Consider the following 24772-nt stretch of genomic DNA (forward strand, 5'->3'; position numbering starts at 1 on the left):
ACCCAGAGCTGGGGAGGCAAACCAGCTGAGGGTCAGAAGTCAGACCAGCTAGCATTTAAATCTAGGCCTGTCTTTACAAGCTGGGTAACCTATTTACCTTCTTGAGCCTCATCTCCCTCATCTATAAAATGAAGCTGATACCTGTACTTGCCTTATTAGGCTGTTGTGAAAATTAATGGTATATCGCTGATCTCAGGACTTGGCCTTCAATAGTAAATATTTGGCCAGACCTTGTCTAGCAGGGGAAAGTCAACTTCTCTGTTTTCCTTAATGCATGAGGCTAGAAAGCAGAAGATTGAGCTGAGGGATAAATGAATCGTTTCTCTTTAGAGGTCTCAGTAGGGAGATTAACAATCAGCATTGAAGAAATTCTTCCTCTAATTTCCTAAAATTTCTGTCTTCTTACGAACAAACAGGCAAAACTCAAATGTCTCAAAGGGCGACAGTAAACATGATCATTCCTTGGTCCAGAGAACTCTTTCCTTTTGAAATTGAACCCACAGTCAACCCACATGACTGTGCTGGGCTACTGGATGTCTGCTTCCAATTATATTTGCTTTGGGCAATCCAGAATTACAGGAGAATTGAATGTTTCTTAGCAGATTCTTTGCTCTGTCTGAAGAGTGAGAGAAACCTCTGCCAGTAGACCTCACAGCTACATGAGTGATTTGTTTTCACTGTCACTGGTCCCAAAAGCTGGGCTTCTTATTGGTTTTTAAGTGAGTTTATTTTCACAAAATCAGTGTGTGTGATGGGATCTGATAAGGCCTCCCTACAAGAAAGAATAACATTCTGAAGTCTGACTTGCTTTTAGAAATCCTTGGCCGGAAATCAAAGTTGGAGACATATTTATATTTGGGGTTTAAAAGGACCAACTGAGACTTGGTAAACAAGCAAAGGAACATGGAACTGGACCCTAAGAAGAATTGCAGCTTTGATAAATGGCAACCTGATTTGGAAAAGAGATCCCTTTATTTCAATACCATTGAAGCCAAGTAGCCTGGGATGGAGGTTTTGCAATAGGTTCCCAAGCTGACCACACGAAGCAGAGCTCTGAATGGCAAAGGATCCTTTCATTTACCACTAAATTAATCCCTTATCAAAATGGGGCCAGCTTCTGAAAGAAGGTTTTCATATTGGAAAGAGAATTTACTTGTAAGAACTTGTCAAATCTATTATATAATTCTGAAGAATTTGCCCCTTTAAGTCAGTGCTTCTGGTGTTTAAGCTAACCTCGCAGTGCCTAAAAGAAGAATTCAACTTTGTTTTATTCCTTTTTGATCTGGAATTTTGGAGAAGCCACAGTGTTGCTGGAACATGTTTCACATTTTCAGTTTAAATACATGATTTGTCTTCTATGCTTTGCAGTTAACAGTACAACCTTGTACAAGTAACAGCCATTCAAATTACGAACAGCTATTTATCTGTGCTCATTGTGGCTCCAAAGAAGGAATGAGTTGAAATGGATAAACCCAAGGTATGCAGGCTTGGCAGACTTCTTGTTTGTCATTTGTTAATCAAGGGGAGGGTGGTTTCCTCCTTTGGGTTGCAGCCCATTCTCTGACTTCTGTGTGGGGGAGGGGAGGGTCGGGTCGGTGGTGATTGAGAGCCGCAGATGATCATCTCCTGTGCATCTAAGTTACTGAGTGCTGACTGTGTGTCAGGCACTGGGCTAGACCCTAGAGATTCACAAGAAAGTAGAAACAGGTACAGTCCAATAGAGAGCCCAGAAATAAATCCACATCTATATAGTCAACTAATCTTTTTTATTAATTGAGGTAAAATTGACATATGGCATTAGATTAGTCTCCAGTGTGCAACATAATAATTCAATATTTGTGTATGCTGTGAAGTTTAGTTTCCATCTGTATGGTCAACTAATCTTTGACAAGGGTGCCAAGAATGCACAATGGGGAAAATATAGTCTCTTCAATAAATGGTGTTGGGAAAACTGGATATCCACATGCAAAAGAATGAAATTGGACCCTTGTCTTACACCATACACAAAAATTAACTCGAAATGGATTAAAGACTTAAATTTAAGACCTGAAACCATAAAACTCCTGGAAGAAAACATAGGGGAAAAGGTCCTTGACATTGGTCTTGGAAATGATTTTTTTTAGATATGACACCCGAAACACAGGCAACAAAAGCAAAAACAAGCAACTGGGACTACATCAAACTAAAAAGCTTCTGAATAGCAAAAGAAACAACAAGGTGAAAAGACAACCTATGGAATGGGAGAAAATATTTGCAAAGCATATTTGATAAGAGTTAATATCCAAAATATATAAGGAATTCATACAACTCAATAGCAGAAGACCCATATAACCGAATTAAAAAATGATCAAAGGACCTGAGTAGACAATTTTCCAAAGAAGACATTCAAATGACCAATAGGCACATGAAAGGTGTTCAACATCACTAATCATCAGGGAAATGCAAATCAAAATCACAATGGGATATCACTTCAGACCCATCAGGATGGCTGTTATCATGAAGACAAGAGACAACAAATGTTGGAGAGGGTATGGAGAAAAGGGAAGCTTTGTACACTATTAGTGAGAATGTAAATTGGTGCAGCCACTATGGAAAACAATATAGAGACTCCTCAATAAATTAAAAATAGAACTACTCAACAATCCAGTAATCCCACTTCTGGGCATATATCCAAAGGAAATGAAATCACCATCTTGAAGAAATACCTGCATTCCCTCTTCCTTGCAACATTATTCACAATAGCCTAGATATGGAAGCAATCTAAGTGTCAATGGATAAATAGATAAAGAAAATGTGGCATGTATATCCAATGAAAATTACTCAGACATAAAAAGAAGAAAATCCTCTCTTTGCGACAACATGAGTGAACCTGGAGGGCATTATGCTACACGAAATATGTCAGACAAAGACAAATACTGTATGATCTCACTTATATGTGGAATCTAAAAATGTGGAACTCAGAACCAGAGAGTGGAACAGTGGCTGCCAGAGGCTAGCGGTGGGGGAAATGGGGAGATGTTGGTCAAAGGACACAAACTTTCACTCATGAGGTGAATAAGTTCTGGGGATCTGTGTACAGTGTGGTGACTACAGTTAATAATACGGTTTGTACTGTATACTTGAAATTTGCTAAGAGAGTAGGTCATAATCTCATCACACAAAAATATGGTAACTACGTGAGGTGATTGTTGTGTTGATTCACTTGGTTGTGGTAATCATTTCACAATGTATACATATGTCAGATCATTATGTTGTTATACCGTAAAAAAAGAGGACTAGGTATAGTCCTTGCCCTCAAAAATCTCATAGACTAGTTGGAGAATCCCACGTTCATTAGGCACACTCTCACAATAACTCTTTATTTATAAGCTGGTCTGAGTGATATGAAGGAAAAGCAATTGATGTGAGGAGAGTTTTAATGAGAAGCCTGACCTTGCCTGAGGGTCTTGGGAGCTTGAGAGCTGAAGGACGACACTCAACAGGTGAAACCAGATTATCAGGTGAAAGGGGGTGAGGTGATGGTGAGATGTTCCAGGCAGAGGAAACAGCACGGATGCAGGAGTACTCGGCTGCATGGAAACCCCATCAGGGTTATGGGAATAGCCTTCTTACCCGTAGAAGGCACTCAACTTAAAACTCCTACCAAACTCCTACCTCTCATTCAAAGACCATTTCAAAAGTTGCCTCTTTTATGAAGCTTTCTTCAAACCCTACAGTCAGAGAGAATTAGTTCCATGCTAGAGCTTCTCTTATACACCTGATAGAACACTGCGAAGACTCTGTGCTTGGAATCAGACTATCTGAGTTCAAACCTGACTCAACTATTTACTTTCCGTGTGACCTTGGACGAGCTGCCTAACGTCTCTGTATTTCAGTTTTGCCATCTGTAAAATGGAGACAGTGGGAGTACCTTTCTCAAAGGTTCAATGGGAGGGTTGGGAGAGTTAATACACACAAGGTGCCTAGTTCAGTGCCTGGGACATAGTGAAACCCCAATAACGGAAGCTCTTCTTGTTAGTTCTGAGCATGCCTATTTCCTTCCGAAGTTTGCCCACGTACTCAGAGCTGGCTAGAGTCCAATCAGGAACTCTACCCATATCTCTTTAACACCTGGTCCAGCGTTTGTCCTGAAATTTCAGGCTGCCTTCAATCACAGTGCCTCTCAAACTTTGTGTATTTGAATAACCGAGGACTCTTGTTAAAATGCAGATTCTGATTCAGTTGGTCTGAGGTGGGACCTGAGCTTCTGTATTTCTAATAAGCTCCCAAGTGATGCCCATACAGCTGGTCTGTGGGCCATGCTTTGAGTAGTGAGGGTCTATACCAACCTCAGTGAGCTCTCTGAGGCTACCTGAGTCTCTGGGGGAGAGACAGGAGCCTGGGGAAGAAGGAGGGACTCACTCTAAGATACCTGCACCTGGGCACTGCAGAGCGTGTCTGCTTCCCTCTCCTTGTCTGGCCCAGGGCCCCAGCTGCAGGATTTACTCTGTCAGTGTGCGGGAAATGTCATCAGGCCACCCTCAGCAGTCCAGTGGCTAAGGACTGTTATCAGTCAGCGGGGGAGAGAGAGGGAGAGAAAATTTCAGGCTCGCAAGCTGGAAATTCAGATAAGAGTTGTTACTGAACTGAATTCTTGAGTCTGAAATCTGTAGAGCAGGCCAACAGGCTGGAAACTCGGGCCGGATTTCTTGAGGCAGAATTCCTCCTTCCCTGGGAAACTTTAGTTTTTGCTTTTAAGGCCTTCAATTGATTGGATGAAACTCTATCCTAAAATATTTACAAAGACTCTCATCTATTACACAGTTCTAAGTCCTTCCATTTTCTGTTTTATTCCACCCTATCAGTCATATTAATTTCCAGAAAACCCTACATTAATTATCAATTTCTTTGTCTTTTAGTGGGACCTCATTATACATGTAATTGAGTCCAAATTCTGGTTCTAACTGCTGTTCCTACTATCTTTAAGAATCCTCCCCTCGGGCTTCCCTGGTGGCGCAGTGGTTAAGAATCCGCCTGCCAATGCTGGGGGCACGGGTTCGAGCCCTGGTCTGGGAAGATCCCACATGCCGCGGAGCAACTAGGCCCGTGAGCCACAACTACTGAGCCTGCGTGTCTGGAGCCTGTGCTCGCAACGGGAGAGGCCGCGACAGTGAGAGGCCCGCGCACCGCCATGAAGAGTGGCCCCCGCTCACCGCAACTGGAGAAAGCCCTCGCACAGAAACGAAGACCCAGCACAGCCAAAAATAAATAAATAAATAAATAAATTAAAAAAAAAACAACAACAAACGAATCCTCCCCTCTGGCCAGTTTTGTTTATTTAATATCCTTCAACTCTGCTATGTGCAGAGTTCCATGCCCCTAATAAAATTTTGTCAAGTGACAAAAAAAAAAATTGATTGGATGAATCTCACCTACATTATTGAGGATATTCTGCTTTACTTAAAGTCCACTGATTGTAAATGTTAGTCACATCTGCAAAATACCATCACAGCAAAATCTAGACTAGTGTTTGACCAAACAGCTGGGTACCATAACCCAGCCAAATTGACACAAAGAAAGAACCATTGCAAGTGCCAACAAGAGTGGCCTGTTCCACATCACAGTATGAAACCCACCTCCTTTCTGGGGCAAAACCTCAGTGGGCCTGACCCCTTTCTTGTGGTTTGGGGGGTGGCATTACAGTTGAGAGTTGCCTATGACTATGGTTCGTGCTCTGTTATACCGAACTTGAACACAACTGACCAACATTTTGGCATTGGAGGCCAAGTTTCTTAGTGAAAAAACAAGAAGGATACTCCAATTCAAATAGCACTCACCTTGGATTGCCAAGCTCTGGGCTGAGAATTCAGATTCTGTTTACGTGGCCATACCACCAGATTGTAAGCAGTGGGCAGTTCTTTCCAGGGGGTCTTGGACAGCTGCTAAGACCCCTGCTGTGGCCATGACCAATTCTAGCCACAGGGCAGAGGTGAACAGATACTCTGCAGCAAACACCCAGTGAGCAAACACCACGCTGGGGTCTGGTGGTAGCAGGCATGTTCAAAGGTTCACATTTATCTTTGTAGAGCTTTCCCAATGCACTTTCCAGCCTGTGATTTTATTTCCAACACAATCTGGCAGATAGACAGGGTAGAGATTGTTGACCCATTTTCTTCCCCCTGATGTGATGAAATGGTTCCATCTCTTGGTCCGGTTGCCTTAGGCTGGATGGCAAAAAGGAAAGTGCACCGCTGTGAAATCTGGTGGACTTGAGTTGGAATTGCTGCTCCACCCCTGATAAGTGACCTCAGCTCTGTGAGCTTCAGTTTCCGTATCTGTAATAATTACCTTGAATGTTTGAAGTGAGAACTACATGTAGGTCAGTGTCTGTCATCTAGTAGGTGCTTAAAAAATGGCAGTGACTTTTTGGTATTACTGTAGAAGACATGCCTTGGGTGGTGCCCACCCATAGAACCCTTGCTTTCACCTACAGCCCTTGATGAGATGCCTGGCTGAGGTGCTGGGTTTGTACTGTGTGACCTACTACTCAGTCACAGTTAACTGAGTGAAGTAAGATTACCTAACCCAGGATGGACTTGGATTCTTTTGGAAATTTGGAATTGGAACCTTGAGAAACTGAGCCATTGAGCTGTGGGGAACTGAGTTGAAGGGCCATGCAGTCTTGGGGATGAAGGCAGCCAGGATGAGTACCGTAGAGGCTGAGGTAGTGGCAGAGGAAGCCCTTTGATGGGGATAAAGGGGCAAGCGAGCAGAGGCACATGAAGAGGAGAAGTTATCGGGTTAGTGAAGATGGATCCCAGGGGAGCTGGTTCAACTTGGCTCCCACTCAGTGAAATCATCTAGCTTAGAATTCAGTTTCTCTGAACTTTTGGTGCCGACTGTGGACCAAAGTAGGTAATCTGGAACCTGAGTGTAAAGAAAACTCTGGAGTAGTCCTCAGGGCAAGTGTTCCTGAGGTGACTGATCTGAACTGAGAACTTACCACGGGCATCTTGGTGGCTGGAGAGTTGAGGGAGTCTGGATACCACCTCAGAGGCACTTGGTTGTCCCATGGGCCAGAATGTTGAACATCCATGTGGGTTGGCTAGAACTGTGCTTCCCAAATTTGAGGGCATCAAAGCGCTAGTCACATCAGAATCACAGGGGTGCTTGTTAACACACACAACTCTCTGAATCTCTTTCTGATTCAGGATGCCTGGGAGGCAGCTTGGGAAGTTCTGGTTTTAACAAGTACCAGATGGTTCTGATTATCAGCCATGATGGAAACTACCCTCAGGTAGATGGCCTTGTTGATGTCAGTCTACGAGTCCCTGAAATGGTCCTGCCACAAACACTATGCATGCAAACTTCTCTAGTCTAATCCCCTACCCTCATAAACAGATGCTGTTACGGGTGAATTGTGTGCTCCCAACATTCATGTGTTGAAGTCGTAACCCCCAGAACTTCACAATGTGACCTTATTTGGAAATAGGGTCATTGCAGGTGTGATTAGTTAAGATGCAGTCATACTGGAGTAGGGTGGGCCCTTCATCCAATAAAGCTCGTATTCTTATTAAAAGGGGGAAGTTTGGACACAGAAACATACAGGGGGAAGATTATGTGAAGACACACAGGAAGAATGCCAAGTGAATTATGCTGCCACAAGTCAAGGAACATCGGGGCCACAAGAGGCTGGAAGAGGCAGGGAAAGATCCTTCTCCTACAAGTTTCACAGGGAGCATGGCCTTGTCAACACCTTGATTTCAGACTTCCAGCCTCCAGAACTGTGGAACAGTACGTTTCCACTGTTCTAAGCCCCCTAGTCTGTGGCACTTTATTATGGTAGCCCTAGGAAATTGATACAGATGTTTTTAATTTTTTTCATTTTTAATATCAGCTACTCCCCACTTCGTTTCTCTGCGTTGCTCTGTCTGCTCTCTGGGTGTGAAATGAAGATTCCATAAGGCCGGAGTGTAGCCTCTGGGAGTGCCCTTGTGACTAGGGCGGGGTGTTTAGGGTGCAAGAAATCCTCGTTCCTGTGAGGAATGTGACAGAGCCCTATTAAATCAGAGAGAAGTGAAAACCTTAATGTAGAAAAGGCAGGTTGCTTCTCCCTTTTCTTCCCCTTATGAATCTGACCAGACATTTTCAGCGGCCAAGCATCTATTAACAGATGCTGATTCTCTACATCTGGAGTTTGTGATTGTAGGTAGGAGAGGGGCCCCTTAGGTCTGTGTCCAGATAAATTCATAACGCAGAGGTTAGCAGCAGGGCTCTGGAGCCAAACTGCTGGAATTTGGATCCTGCTGACTGTGTGGTTTTGGGTAGGTCACCCGGTCCAGGGGTCCTCAACATTTTCGCATGCATGGGAATCACCTGCCAGTCTTGTTGAAATTCATTGCTGGCCCCGCCCCCAGAGTTTCTGATTCAGTAGGCCTGGGATGGGCCCTGAGAATGTTCATTTCTAACAAATTCCCAGGTGATGTTAATGCTTCTGGTCCAGAGACCACGCTCTGAGAACTGCTAACCTAGTTTCTCTAAGCCTCTGTTTTCTCATCAGTAAAATGGGGTCCATGATATTCCTAAATTATAGAGTTCTTGTGAGGACTGAGGTGATGGATGTAAAGCACTGAGTGCATTGCTATGCATAGAGCTCTGTAAATTTCAGTGATCATTTGCTGTTATTAACACAAATTGAAGCCCTCTTCTATGCTTGGCTTTCTAAGTCGCCCCAAGATGAAGGAAAAAAACATATATTAGAAGGAAAAATATGAGGATGTTTCAGAGTCAGGAAACAGCCAAAGGTAATTCCGGATGGGGTGCAGAGAGATGTCACCTCTTCTCGGGGTTTTCAGAGAGGTACCTTATCCTCCTGAAACCGAGGGACCCCTATTGCTATGCTGAGGTTGCCTCTTCTAGCTGTGCCGGCAGTTGGGCCCTAGATGAAGCCTTTTGTAGAGGTGGGATTAGAAGGAGAGAAGAGGGGTTGGGTCTCACCCTCAGGCTCATCAAGCAAGAGCCCTGACATACTCAGGAGTTTGGGAGAGTCGCGCTGCCGAGGCCTGCAGCTGGCAGCTTCTGCTACTCCGTGAAGGGCCCTGCGCATCCGTTCAGAAAACAGTCCATGTTCTGTGCCCTTTCCCACACTCCCAGCTGAAGACAGTGATTGTCTTGGTGTTCGAGCATCAAGTGTTGGGGCCTTTCAGAAGCCGCTGTATATGTTTGCCCTGTGTTTCCTCTGGTCTGGGCTGAGCGCAGAGAAATGGATTGTGATTGGGTCGGCCTTCTTAACTCAATATGACATCCTGGCACGGAGTCTTCTCATTAACTTGGTTCTTGGGATTCCAGCTTCAGAAGCAAGACAGTTTATGTCGATAAATAATGCTTTGTCTCTGAGATTCTGGCCTCATCAGAAGGCTGAGGGTTCTGGTTGGGAGCTGCTGGCTTGTTGCTAAGATGCTTGGAGCTTATCCAGGTTCACATTTTCTGGGATGGTGGAGAACAGTTAATGATTATGAAGCTCTGAAAATGTATATGCTGGTTTCTTTCCAACACCACTTAAAAACACTTGATTACCGAGAGGAGGTTATTTCTGGTTTTGGGTTGGGCTTTTGTGGTAGTTGAACTTTGAGGGTAAAACTGGAGTTCCTTTTTTCATGTGTGTATTGGTGAAAGCTCCCCCTTTGGATGTAGTGAGCTCTTCTTGAGCACTTAACTACCTGCAAAGTAAAAATGAGGGGCAGTAAAAAAAAAAAAGTAAGACTCTTCCAGTTTCCTTGGAAAGAGACGTACCCGGCTGAAGAGTTGTGATGTAAAGGTACAGAGAAAGGCAGCTGACATTGGAGGGAGAAGATGTAAAGACTTCTTGCTTTCTGTTTTCATGTTTTAAAGTTTTTCTTTGCCCCAAACATGAATCTTCTCCCTTAACTACTACCTGCCTTCCCCTGCTATAAGGCCACTTGAACATCTTGGAAAAGATTTCAAGAAAGCTTCTAGTAGTATCTCTTTGAAGCAAATTATCTCTACGTTACCCACCCTGCCCCGACCCCTACCCCACTCCCCCAAATCCTAGTTTGGCTGCCCCAGCAGATTCACCATGTAAGTTGATGGAAAAATTCATTTGTTTTCTTGCCTGATTATTTGTGGTCTTTTCCTCTCCAGTATTTCCACCTGAATGGGTTTGGGCTGTATATTTATTTACTGTTTCTCCCACTAGCATGTATAATTCTGGTGGATAGGGACTTTCTCAGACTAGTATGTCTTGGCAGCCAAATTGAAAAGGCCAAAATGAAATCATGGGGGCAATGTATATTCCCTAATTCATAATTCATATTCACTAAATCCAAATTTACTAGAACTTGGGTATACACTCTGAAGCTAAACATTTTGTTTAGTACAAATAAAAGCAGACCCGTTTTATAGTTCTACACTGGGGGAAGTCAACTCATAGCTTACTACCCTCTCCCTCCTCTGTTTTATGAGATAATGCTGGCTAGAAATAGCTTTTTGAAAAACAGGCTTAACACAGCTGAACATAGTCTTTACCATAAAATTCAGCAGTCATGCTCCTAGGTATTTACCCAAATGAATTGAAAACATGTCCACACAAAAACCTGCAAACAAATGTTTGTAGCAGCTCAACTCATTATTGCTAAAAATTGGAAGCAACCAAGATATCCTTCAACAGGTGAATAGATAAACTTTGATATATCCATACAATGGAATATTATTCAGGGTTAAAAAGAAATGCACTATCAAGCCACAAAAGACATGGAGGAACCTTAAATGCATGTTGCTAAGTGAAAGAAGCCAGTCTAAAAAGGCTCCATACTGTATGATTTCAACCATATGACATTCTGGAAAAGGTAAAACTGTAGAGACAGTAAAAAGACCAGTGACTGCCTGGAGTTAGGGAAAAGGGAGGAGGAATTTTAAGGTGAAGCACAGGGGATTTTTAGGGCAGTGAGACTATTCTGTATGACACTGTAACAGTAAATACACGATATTATGCATTTGTCAAAACCCATGGAACTATGAAACACAGAGAGTGAACGAACCCAACTGTGAACTGTGGACTTAAATTAATAATCATGCATCAATACTGCATAATGAATTATAACAAATGTACTGCACCAACACATGATGTTAAGAACAGGGAAAACTCTGTATGTGGTGGAGTAGGGGGAGGGAGTATATGAGAACTCCGTGCTTTCTGTAAACTAAAACTACTCTAAGATATAAAGTCTATCAATTAAAAAGACCTAGCTTAATCCAATTAATCAAATAATTTATTCAGTTACTCATTTTTTATTTTCAATAAATATTTATTAAGCACCTAGTCTGTGTCAGTCATGTTGGTCATCGCACTATGACACACGTGAGGCCATCTAGTGGCTCTTGTTCACAGAGAGAGTTCCAGTGATGCTATTAAAAGAAACTCAGTTCTCTACAAGGTTGAAATGGATAATGGCAAGCATCAGTGAAACACTCAGAAGTGTTCTGAAAGAGGTCCCAACTTTGCAGGATGAAATCAAAGGCTACAAATCCTTTCTAGAATCCACACCCCAAAGGATAATAATATCCAGAACTCAGGAAAGTGTACACTGTGAAAGTGTACCTGGAGAAGCCCTCTGCTGATGTTCGGTATTGTTATTATTACAGTAATAATGATATTTGGGAAGAAATTATGGAGAACTCAGGCCTAAGCAATGATAGATTCATTCACTTTTTGAAATAAAAGTCAAACAGCTTGAGCACCCTCTTTCCACTCCTCAGGCGGAGGGGAAACCCAACATCAGCAGCTAGTGGGGCTCCCTCATTCCTTCCATTGGATGGTACAAGATTCCTGGTTCTGGGAAAATGCAGGAGGCACTGGGCTGTAACTCATGGGGGTTCCACTGTTGCATCGCTTCTTTGCTTCCCAATGCTGATGGCTGGTGCTGTGGTCTTCTGCCATTTGCCCAAGACTGCTTCTTGGAAGGGACTTCCAGCTGTTCTGGTCTTATTTCCCCTTGCAAATCTTAAGTCCTTTACTGACCACAGGAACCCTCTTCAAAGGTTAAGGCCACTGTGCTGAGTGTCAGCCTCCAGAGGCATCTGGCAGTCACCTCCCCTCCAAGAGCAGTCCTCTTTGGGACACCACATGGGAGCAGGGTATATATCCCTATCTCTCAGATACTCCCCACTCCTCTGTCCACCATGCTCTCCCTCCAGGAACTTTACTTGCCTTTCCTTCAAGACTCTGCCACCATCTTGTTTCAGCTTGTCTATAGCTCAACAGAGCTTTGCTTTAGAAAATAAAGATCCCTAAACTTTCCCTCAGAGAACCTTAGGTCTCCTGGAGTAAAGGGAGATAGGAGAGAGCAATAGGGGAAAAAAATGCTTTTCTTTCTTTCCTGGAGAGCCTCCATGATACGTTCCCAGCAGGGCTAACCTGCCACACAACAATTGCTACTGGTAAGGAACTTAGCTAGCTTTATTTTAAAAACAAAACCACTTTTCATGAACTAAATATCAGTTCCTGTCAGACCTCAGGCACTAGGCCCTGGGCCTTCAGAAGATGCCTCATCACACCACAAATCCATTGACAGAAGAGTCTCATCCACCTGGAGATAATTCCAAAGTCAGCACAAAAGATTAAAAGCTGACATGGTCAAAATTCCCCATGACTCCAAATTAGAAAAGTAACCCTTTGCAGAATTTCACTTAATCCATCACAGAGATCTTATTTTCTAGTATTTGGACATATCACTCTTTCTTTGGAAGAGCACCAGATGAATTGGTTGGTTTGCATTTATTTATTTATTTATTAACATCTTTATTGGAGTATAATTGCTTTACAATGTTGTGTTGGTTTGCATTTAGAGGTCACAGTGCATGAAGATACCTACCTTTAAACACAACAGTCACCCCTGATGTCATTTGATGCCTCTCTAAGAGAGGTCTGAGGGGACCTAGTCTCCTGAGGGACAGCTGACCTCCCACCTCTATTCACTCAGGGGCATGTGCTCAAGGGGTACAATGACTGGTGGGGTCAAAGGCACCTTTTTGTTTTTTGTTTTTAAAGAATTTATTTATTTTATTTATTCACTTCCTTATGGCTGTGTTGGGTCTTCGTTTCTGTGCGAGGGCTTTCTCCAGTTGTGGCAAGCGGGGGCCACCCTTCATCACGGTGCGCGGGCCTCTCACTATCGCGGCCTCTCTTGTTGCGGGGCACAGGCTCCAGACGTGCAGGCTGAGCAATTGCGGCTCACGGGCCTAGTTGCTCCGCGGCATGTGGGATCCTCCCAGACCAGGGCTCGAACCCGTGTCCCCTGCATTGGTAGGCAGACTCTCAACCACTGCGCCACCAGGGAAGCCCAAAGGCACCATTTTAATTGCTCTCTCTCTTCTCTCTTTCTCCTTTTCTCTCTGTCTCCATCTCCACTCTCCCAAGTGGGTTTAGCTGGCTTGGGGTATGAAGACCCTCCACTATGCTATAAACTCCTGCTTGCTCTGTGCCAGGCCCTGGGCAGGTCAGACAAGCCTTGCTCTGTTAGTCTGCTTCCTGGCCTCTCTGACTGTCCTGTTGGCAGTTCTGTAGGCTGCCATCTTGGATTGTCCTTTGGTGGCTCTTGCTGGTTTTTTTTCCATTCCTAAACTCGACTATATACCTTTCCCTGAATCTAGAATGGGTTTGGTGATCAGTTGTGCCTTTGGGTAACCTGACTTTGGCCCAGCCCCTATTTGGGGGCCATGCCATTTCAGGGCTGGTGATAGTAGCTGAAAGGGCCTTGCTCTGCAGTGAGGTAACAGGAGATCTGTCTGTCCCAGTCTCCTGGGCCCATTCTCACCAGCCGTTTTGGAGATGGAAACTCTTCCATATATTTCCCATGAGTTCCTGCCTCAGCCTGAGCCCTTCTCTGCTGCGCACCATTTCTGAGGTCCTTTCTCAGTGATCTTCCCAGAGTCATAAATAGTAAATCGAATGGTTAGATGCTCATTGCTTCTTCTAAGCTGGGAACAGTGAGAAAAAAGGACTTTGCATTGAGACAGAGTTAGAATATTGGCTCTGCCTCTGTGTGACACAGAACTAATTCTTTAGCCTCTCTGAACATCTCTTAAGACCCCACTGTAAAATGGAACTGCAGCACCTACTTTGCAGCTGTGGAATTTCATTACCTTCCTTGGGGGTTACTGTGAGGAACAGAGTTATACAAAAGCATGTGGTACACGTAGATGCTTAACAACTGTTAGCTCTGACTAACACTTACGATCACTTCCTTCAGGTGGGCTAAGTGCATTGTGGGACAGCATCTCCTACCTGGAACTGTTGAAGCAATTTCTTCTCTTCCTTTGTACAGCTAAACCTATTTTGCTTTAGGCTGAGGTAAAGCACACGCCTGGGTTCAGGTCCCCACTCTCCCACTCACTTGATGTGAGACTTGGGTGAGCCTTTGTTCTCTCTCAGTTGCAGTTTTCTCATTTATAAAATGAGGGTAGGGCTTCCCTGGTGGCGCAGTGGTTGAGAATCTGCCTGCCAATGCAGGGGACACGGGTTCGAGCCCTGGTCTGGGAAGAGTCCACATGCCACGTAGCAACTAGGCCCGTGAGCCACAGCTACTGAGCCTGCGCGTCTGGAGCCTGTGCTCCGCAACAAGAGAGGCCGCGACAGTGAGAGGCCCGCGCACCGCGATGAAGAGTGGCCCCCATTTGCCGCAACTAGAGAAAGCCCTCGCACAGAAACGAAGACCCAGCACAGCCATAAATAAATAAATAAATAAATAAATAAATAAATAAATAAATAAATAAATAAATAAAAATGAGGGTAATACTATCTACCCCTTATAATTATTGGGGAAGTAAAAAGTGAAGTATGTGAAGTGGCGAGCGCAGTGTTGGGTCAAATCTTACCACCTGATATTGAGTACACACTTCTCTCCTCTCAGATCATAAGTTCTTTGTGGGCAGGGACACGTCCAAGTGACTCCTGGCCCAGTGCTGGCACGAAGAGGGGCCTCAGCAGCTAGTGATGGAAAAAGCAAACAAGTTGTATTTCCCTGGTTCTCAGGAGACTTCGTTTGAAGTCTGTAACATTAAGATCCCATAGCAATTGAAAAGATAACCCCAGAACAGGTTCTTACCCATTAAATAGGGCAACTTTCAAATGAGTTATGATGGAAGAAACAAACATCTCCACTATGTTCTATAAGGGAAGGCTCACAGGACGTGGTTCACATACGGAAAATACTCCAGAAAGTTGTACCAAGGATTTCAAACTGAAGGCAAATACATTCATAGTAAAAATATTACATGTGATTTGCTAAAAATATTTTTTTTAGACAAAAAGCTGTGTCTTAAATAAAAACACCGTGATCATAGCATCCCTGTAAATGTCATTCTGGAACTCAGTTTCCCTTTTTCCAAAGTTTGAGGACTAGATTCGTCCATGGGGCCTCATGCGCTTTGATGTTTGGATTTTCCCCTAAATATAGGGAAAAACCACTAGTATTTTAAGAGGGAGCAGGCCACGATCTGATTTATGTTTTTTACAGCCCAGACTTTTTCTCACTTTTCCCCTGCTACCCTCTGGCTGTTCTCCATCCTGCCTTTGGTGCTTTATCTTCCATCGGTTTTTCTTTCTACAGGGTCTCCTCCCGCTCCAGCCCGCGGAAATTGCTCCCTTCTCTGAGCTCACAGGGTTTTCTGGGATCTTAATCACACTTTGCCCCATGACACGCATGCTATTATTACCTTCCGCATGTGTTAATTAATTAATTCAGCAAGCAGGTATTGAACAGCTGCTGCGTGTTAAGTGCTAGGGACAGAGAGAGAATTAGGACAGGCCTCTGCTCCCCAGCAGCCTGGAGTCTGGGGGTGCCGGGACAGCTATGTAAACAAATCACTGGAGGCCTTGCGGTCAGCCCAGCGATAAGCATGGTAGGGTTGTAGGGACCCAAGATAAGGGGTTTCTAACAATGGAGGAGGCAGGACTGGGGGGTTGGAGCAGGCCTTCCTCCATGAGAGCAGGTTAGACTGGGATTGAGGGTGAAAGGATGGGGTGCAGAGGGGCCGGGGTCAGCAAAGGATGGGGGCAGAAATAGAATGGTGGGAAATCGCAAGCAGCATGAAGTGGAAGGCTGAGAAGAGTAGGAGATGAGGCCAGGAAAACAGATGGAGGAAAACATGGCACAGAAAACACAACGCAACACCCAGGATGCCTGTCTTCTGCTGGGGGAGCTCTTGTTGCTGAGCTGGGTGACCACTCCTATGTGGGCTTCGTTGATTTCTTCACTGAAATGCCACGCTGGGGATACCGCAGGGAGCAAAACTGACCAGGTCTCTGCCCTCAGAGCCTGCAGAAGACTAGCTGGTGGCCAGGTTGATAATACAGTGTGATGAGTACTGGGTGCTGTGGGAGCCCCTAAGAAAGAGCCTGACCCAGCCTCAGGGCCCCGGGAAGGCTTCCCGGAGGCGGTGTCAGCTCCCCTGGGGGTTGAGCTTCACAGGGTTGAAGGGGTAGGGCGTGAGAAAGGTGTGTGCAGAGAGAGAGATCATGATTGCCCACCTTTCCTCTGAGCCCCCCAGCCTTCCAGGCCCAAGAAACCAAGCCCCAGGCCCAGGCTGGAGCAAGAAGATGGGAAGCAGGCTGGAAAAGGCCTGCAGAGCACTGCTGGCTGTTCTGTGGTCTTCCCGGCCACCCCCTGGAACATGGACTGTTCTGCAAACACAGCAAGTTAGGTCAAATATGTGCGGTTTGGCCCTGGCTCAGCCAACCCAGCTCACTAAGCAAATAACAAAATATTTTTTTCCTCTTTTCTTCCTAAATGAAATCTTCTCTGGGTGCATAATTTATAGAACTCCAGCGAACTGCAGTCTGGCTTTCTTCCCAAGAAGGGAAAACATCTCCTCAGATTTTCCACACACCCGCCCCCATCCTGCTGGCTGCATGCCAAGACTTCCCAGCAGGGAGGGGGCAGGGCTGCTGCTGCCCTGGAGAAAGGCAGGGATGTACCACTGCCCAGGGGCAGCGTGGGCAGCAGTTTCAGGGGTGGATGCGGCACTGGTGCAGGGGGGCGTCCATACAGGCGTGGGAGGGTGGAAATCGGGGAGCGGTGGTGGGGTGGGCAGGAACTGTGCAGACGGCAGGGCTGCTGGGAGCTGCCCTGGGACCAGCAGACACAGGAACAGGGCATCCGTGTTTACAAAGCACTCTCTCATCTTGTCTGAGTCTCCCAACAACCACACGAGGTGGGTAGGACACATATAATTACTCTCCCCCTGTAACTGATGAATTGCTAAGAGAGTGAACAGGTGACTTGAAATTAGCTTGACCCAAGTTAGAATCCCACCTCTGCCACTGAAAGTGACCTTGGGCAAGTTGCAAAACCTCCTGCAGCCTCCTCTGTCTGGTAGGGACAACGGTAGTACTTACCCTAAGGAGTTGTGCCGAGGGGTAAATGAGATACCCCATGTGCGGAGCCCACCCCATGCCTGGCCCCCAGCAGATGCTCTCTTTTTCTTTTTCTTTTTTCTTTTTTATTAATTAATTAATTAATTTATTTATGGCTGTGTTGGGTCTTCGTTTCTGTGCGAGGGCTTTCTCTAGTTGTGGCAAATGGGGGCCACCCTTCATCGCGGTGCGCAGGCCTCTCACTCTCGCGGCCTCTCTTGTTGCGGAGCACAGGCTCCAGACGCGCAGGCGCAGTAGTTGTGGCTCACGGGCCCAGTTGCTCCGCGGCACGTGGGATCCTCCCAGACCAGGGCTCGAACCCGTGTCCCCTGCATTGGCAGGCAGATTCTCAACCACTGCGCCGCCAGGGAAGCCCAGCAGATGCTCTCTTGTTTCGATTATAATGGCTGGAGACGTTACCTGACTCCTGTGGACTCTGCCGGGACTGTGACCCAGGTGTTCTGATTCCCAGCACGGCCCTTTACGTTGCCTGTCACCCGTGTGCCCACCTGGCCAGCCCATCCCAGAGCCGCTGCTGCAATCTTTCCCAGCTCAGAGATCTTGGCTGAGAGCTGAGTAGTCCTTAAGTCCAGGAGGTCAGTCCTTAAGTCCAAATTCCTGCCGTGCTCTGTGGGAGCAAAGAGCTCTAGAAACTGCATAGCTGGTGAAACTTAAGCTTTGGAACATGAGCCCCAGTTCACAATCGGCCTGTTTCCTCTTATAGTCAAGGGCGAGCATCCAAATCTCCCTTCATTTATCACTGTCATTGCTGCTCAGAAAGGTCAGTGTGCATTTCTCTCGCTTCCAGCCAGTTGGCTCTGAGCAGTGATTCTGACTTAGAGGCGCTGAGTCTGGCACGTAGTAGGCATTCTCAGACCTTTGCAGGGAAGTGGTCAGGTCATGCCCCCTCCTAGGGGCTGGAGGTCTGTGTCATCACAGCGTGTGTAAAAAAACAGCATTTCCTCATCTGGGCCAGCTCAGTGACACTTGTGCTGTAGACCCAGATTGTTTCCCCATGGAGAATTCTACAACTTTTATAACGGTTCTCTCTGCGTGGCACCTCTTCCCCGACGGCTGGCTCCTTCCTGTTCAATTCTCAGCCTAAATATGGCTTCCATAGGAGCCTTGTCTGACCATCCCATCGAAAGTGAGTCTCCCTGACCCACACAAAGCACTGTCTATCTCCTCGTCGTTCTTAATTTTTTTCGTGGTCCTCACCGCCTGAAGTGATTTGTTTATCGTCTTTGTGACTAGAACGTAAGCTAGTTCTAGTGAGAGCAGGACTGAGTCTGTCTTGGTCATCGTGCTGTCTCCAGGGCCTGGCATACAGCAGGAGCTCAATAGTTACTTGTTTAATGGGTAAATGAGACAAGCTTAAGATCGTGGGGGCCAAAGCCTTCATTTTGCAGAAGAGAAAAGCGTGAGGTTCAGGTTAAGATGCCCGATGTCAGTTCACTTGTTCCAGACACCGCTGCCGTGAGCTTTCCCCCCCGGTAGCTTCTTCCTTAATTCTCAACGGTCTCTGAAACCAACATATGGTAATGGTCTGCCTTTCTATCTAGAAAGAAGGACTATTTCCTGTTTCTGAAGAGCTTCAGCACCAAAAATATCTGATGTGCACTCCAATAAGCCAGAGGACAGTTTGCTCACTTGGGCTGAAAATGGAAAACACACAGATGTACATGCAAACACCCTGAAAAGAAATTCAGATAGGCTAACATGGGGGTAAGGAATGATTATATAATATGATGTCATCCTGTTGGGTGTCAGCTAGCTAGGGAAACGCCATAACTGCATCATATCTCGTGATGTCGGAGGAGACTTTCCCCTCTAGATTCTGGACGAAGAATAGGGGGCTCATGAGGAGTCAGTGTGGATGTGTGGGTTGGTGGCTTTCTCAGAGAGTGATTTGAGGATGGACTCTGAAAAGGCAAGTGAAGGGTCCAGCACACCTGCTTGGTCAGGGCTGGTCCTTTTATCATCCCCAAAGGTGGATTATTCTAGCTGAGGACTCACTTGCTTCTGTGTTTCACTGACTCCCACTGGTTTTCTCATACTTACCCCAGGGGAGATGACAGGAGATGACTCATACCAAGTAGAAGAATGAGCCAGTGTGCTACAGCTCTGGTAAAAGGTTATGCAGAGCAGTGAGGAGCAAAAATAATGATGATTATAACAGCCGCTACTTTATTTATTTTTTAAAATTTATTTATTTAATTTTATTTTTGGCTGCGTTGGGTCTTCGTTGCTGCGCGCGGGCTTTTCTCTGGTTGCGGCGAGCGGGGGCTGCTCTTCGTTGCGGTGCACGGGCTTGTCACTGCGGTGGCTTCTCTTGTTGCGGAGCACGGGCTCTAGGCACATGGGCTTCAGTAGGTGTGGCGCACGGGCTCAGTAGTTGTGGCTCGCGGGTTCTAGAGCACAGGCTCAGTAGTTGTGGCTCACGGGCTTAGCTGCTCCGCGGCATGTGGGATCTTCCCGGACCAGGGCTCGAACCCGTGTCCCCTGCATTGGCAGGCGGATTCTTAACCACTGCGCCACCAGGGAAGCCCCGCTGCTTCATTTATGTGACACTTTCTGTGTCCCAGGCAATGTGCTAAGGGCTTAGGTATATTATCTCATTCAATTGTATAAGGTTGGAACTATTTTTGTCCTGCTTAACGCATAGGAAACAACTACTCAATCCTTTGAGGAAGGAGCTATTTTTATTCCTATTTTACAAATGAAAAAAAAGAAATCTGAGGAGGTCAAGGGGCTTGCCCAAGGTTACTCAGCTGGTAAGGGACACAGCCAGAATTCCAACTGTAGCACATGGTCTGAGTGCAAAAGTGATTTAAAGTGCAAAAGTGATATAGGGGGGGAGGGGCCCCTGGGGGTTGGGGATTAAGAGGAACAAACTACTATGTATAAAATAAATAAGCTACAAGGATATGTTGTACAACACAAGGAATATAGTCAATATTTTGTAACTATAAATGGACTATAAGCTTTACTAATTGTGAATCACTATGTTGTACACCCAAAACTTGTATATTGTACATCCACTATACCTCAGTTTAAAAAACAGTGATATAATGATCTAGGAGGCTGGAGGTGATAGCTAAGGTAAATTAGAGGTGGTAGGGTTTTGGTAACTGGCAGTTGTCCACGATGTCTCTAGCCTTTTGCTTTTGATAATTGACTGTAACATATATCTACCAAGAATTCACAGGGTGCATTGTTATACATTAAAAGAAGTAGGTTTAAGACACTGTCATGGTTATGTCATTACTGTCATAGTCATGAGGATCCAATGAAGTGAAGTTCCAAGCACTGAGCATTCTGCAGTCTCAGCGTACCTGCCTTGCCTCTAAAATACCGGGATTGCATTTTATTGGTCTTTGTAGTGTATGTGAAAGCACCTGGCTCAGACCTTGCTCAGTACAGAATAGGCACTTGATTGATGGCTACTGCCTTCTTAACTTTATTTCCCTAATGCCTATCACAGTTCTTGGCACATAGAAGGTGCTTAACACATATTGGTTGTTTGTTGTTTTTTGACTAGGAAGCACTTATTGCTCAATAAAAATGAATATGCTAAGCATTTCCGGACACTATCACTTCTGGCCCTTAAACTCATTTAGTGAGGTCAGTGTGGTTAACCCCTCCATTCAACAATGGAGTTCCTTTAAGAGAAGAGAAAACAGGCTCCCAGAGGTTAAATACTTTGCCCTCAAATGTTGAGCTATCAAGCTGGTAAGTGGCAGAGCCAGGGATTTGAATGAATGGGGTATCAGACTCTCCTCTCCTGGTTCCCATAGTGACCAAGGAGGATGAATGTCTGTCACTCTCTAAGTGATCTGTGGGCCAAAGCTCAAGAAGCCTGACATTCTTATTTCTTTCAAAAAATTCATACCATCTTTTCTTTCTAATATGCCCATGGTTAATTCAACCTAAATTAATGTTTTAAACCATTGACGAGTTTCATTTATTAACCTACCCTCTTTCCCAATCTTCATATGATCTGATGCTTCAGAAAGATGCATCATATTTATTTTGTGACTTCTCATTCTCCTGGCAGACCAGAGAGTGTCTCCAGGGGTATACGTGCTCCATGTTGAACGGAAAGCTGGAGGAAACTGGTAAGCTTCCTGGGAGAAGTGAGTTGTGAACTAGAATTTGACTGGCAGAGGAAAATCTTGTACCTGGATTTTACAGCTCTTCTTCCATTTGTCCCCTACCCCCTACCCCTAAATCCTTCTTCACTTTATCCCCTGATAGAGCAGAGTGGAGGCCCAATGCAGAGCTCAGAATATACAGTAGGTCCAAAGTGGCAAATGAATGAATGAATGACTGGGCGGATGGGTGAGGTCTGGTCAGTGATGAGCAACGTCGTCCCCTTGGAAAGGCCAGTGGCCTGAGAGAGTTTAAGGGGGGCTTTCATACTATAAAGGGGCTCCCTGGAGAAGGAGGCTACAGCCACAAAAGACACCACAGCCTTATCACCTTCATGAGTCCTTCCTAGCCCTTCATAGGCTACTTTGATGCTGCTATGATCTCTGAATGTCAGTCAGTTTGGGAGCATCTTCTGCCACTAGCACTAGACACTCATCATCAATTGGGAAGATAACTTGGAGGGCTCTAGAACTCTAATGCATTCTTCCCATTTTACAGATAAGGGAATTGAGGCACAGAGAGGGAAAATGAATGACCCAAGTTTACATGGTTTGGTAGAACTATTCATTGCCTATCTAACAGCTATTTCCTGCTTCCTTCCTAGCAGAACCCCAATTTTGTTTGTTATTGGGCAGCCATGGTTTCAGGGAAGATCTTACCTACCCCTCCATGTCCTCAGAGAATAAATCGTGATTGGTTTGAACCAATCATAATAATTCTACCCTCTTTGCCAGTGAGTAGTTTGGGGATGAGTGTATAATGCAACTCTAATCAATGAGGCATGAGGGAAGCCTGCTGATGGGGCTTTTGGGAAAGTTTTCCACAATCTTAAAGAGCAATGACAGTAAAAGCTACAGTCTTAGTCTCTATGGCTTTGGAGTTTGTTGGATGAGGACAGGATGCTTGGAGTAATTGCACCCAAGAAGGGTCACAGTGAGGACAAAGGCCAATACACTGTGGATGGCAAGGTGGAGTGATGTAAAGAGGCCGAGGGCATGATGGTGTTGCTGAGCCACTGGATTAACAAGCCCTGAAACTGTTCTACTTCTGAACTTCTTGTCAAGTGAGACAATAAAATGTCCTTATTGTTTAAAATAGTTGACTTGGATTTTCTGTTATCTGTTGCCCAAACCATCCTTATTGATACACATGGCCAGGTAGGATCTGATTCCCAATCCTGTGTTTAGGTGACCCCTTGGAGTGGCTGGAGTGATCCTTGTGGCTCCCAGGAGGCTAAAGGGGGAGTAACATATTTGGGATTGTCAACTGGGTAGCAGCTGGCTTTTGCTCCTGTGGAAAACTGGGGGCTCCCAGGAAGATCGCAAAGGCAGATCTGGGATTCGGACTTGAGCCTGTAATCAGTATGATTAGGGTTGGCTTCATGAGACAGGAAACAGAAAAAAAAATGTTTCCCACCCCCAAGGTTTTATTCTCTCACATAATACTGGTTGTGGTAGTTCCACAAAGTCTTCGGGCACTCAGACTCCTTCCACATCTCTGATCTATCATTCCTAGCGTGTAGCCTTCACCCTGAAGTCCAAGATGGATGCTAGAGATCCATGATCACATCTGTGTCCCAGACAGCCAAATAGAAACAGCAGGAAGAAGTGTTCCCTCCCCTCTTTAAAGGATGAAATAGGATTTTATTGTTCTTTGTACTGCTCCCTCCTCATCTCTTCTCTCCTCTTTTCTTTCTCTCTCTTCCCAAATATCAACACAGAGGCTCAAAGTAGATCTGAAAGACTACTATATTTCAAATTTAGTCTTCTGATATAAGTGCTCAATAGATGTTTGTTTCTGATGCTGGGAATACATGACCCCCTTTGCATTCTAGCTTCTAGGTCAGGGATCACACCCTTCAATGCCCTACAGGGCCAGGTGGGAAAGGATGGAATGGATAAAGTAGTTTGGTGTAAGGAAAAGTAGTTTGGTGAGTGGTGGCAATTGTCATAAACTGGGGAACACACCCCCTGTGAAAGCAGGCATTGCTCTTCAGCTCCGGCAAATTGTTGTCAGATGGGAATATAGATTCCATGTTGCCGACTCTTCCATAATTTGATAGAAGCTGAAAAAAATCTGTATTTTAATGTTAAACATAATTTTTAAATAGTAGGTCAATATTATGTGTTTGTTGGGTTGGAAGCATCTTGAGGTCAAATTTTGTATCTGATTAATTCAGCAGAATCTGGAATATAATGGGTACCCGATGTTTGTGGAATAAGTTAAGTTTTTCCAATTGCTTTCTTCCTCCCAGAAGACTGAATGAAACATCCAGAAGAACTGGTGAAAGACAAAGGCATGTATGTGTTTGTCATTTAAATATTAGTTGCTCCAGTGTTTTGTTTCTCTTTCTGTCTCTGTCTTGAAGGCAGATATTGCGTTATGTATCACATCCGCCTCTTCCTTTTTAAGGAGAGTTCCCCAAAGTTCCACATGATGCTGCCACTTACGTCTCCTTGGATAGAACACAGTTACGTTGCTGGGAACCTGCAAAATCGAGTCTTTTAGCTGAGTGGCAATTGCTCAGCTAAAAACTGGGGTTCTCATACTAATGAAGAAGTGGGGAAAGGATACTGGGGAGTCACCAGCAGTCTCTTCCACGTGCCCCTGAAGAGAAAATTAAGGGGCACTGTAGCTGGCAGTCACCGAATTCTGTGCTATAGTAAATATCATGAATTATAGGATGTCAGAGTTAGAAGTGGTCATAAAGTCTTCTGGTCTAACTCACTCATTTTACAGGTAAGACATCTGAGGACTGGAGTAGCGAATGGATTTACTCAGGGTCACGCGAGAAAAGAAACAGTCCTTCTAATCCTGTCTTGTACCTAGTGTCTTCACCAGCTGGTATTAATGTCCAAATTCCGTCTTTCAGCCTCGTTAATTCCTCCCTACCACTGTGATGCACCCAGGCTCTCTCATCCTACCACCACCCTCTGAACTCAGCAGCTTTTCACCCTCTTTCCTAATCAAGTCTCCACTGCTATTTTTCTCAGTCCCTCCAGCCCAAGGATGGTGCACGGTTTTCATCAGAGGGAAGAACTGGTGTTGATTGGTAGAGGCTTCCAGGGATGGTCTCCCAAGGAAATTTTGGGGGCTCAGTGGAAAAGATCACTGGGATTGATTAATGAGGTCTGCTGTGATTGTTGCTCAAGCAATGGAGACTTTTGTAATAAGAATTTGTATCTAAGCCCTGGTCTCTTTTTCTTTAGG

The 24772-nt window shown here is 45.1% G+C and overlaps 1 long non-coding RNA gene across 1 annotated transcript in view; it reads left to right on the forward strand.

Moving 5' to 3' along the window:
- The window catches only part of LOC309642433, a 30384-nt gene extending 15605 nt beyond the window's left edge, over nucleotides 1-14779 (forward strand). The window contains exon 2 of the long non-coding RNA XR_014253197.1: nucleotides 4899-14779. This is a non-coding gene — a long non-coding RNA (uncharacterized lncRNA). The remainder of the gene's footprint in view (nucleotides 1-4898) is intronic.
- The last annotated feature ends 9993 nt before the right edge of the window (nucleotides 14780-24772 follow it).

This window comes from Balaenoptera physalus (assembly GCF_965194825.1).
Source record: "Balaenoptera physalus genome assembly, chromosome: 14".
NCBI classification, from domain to species: Eukaryota; Metazoa; Chordata; class Mammalia; order Artiodactyla; family Balaenopteridae; genus Balaenoptera; species Balaenoptera physalus.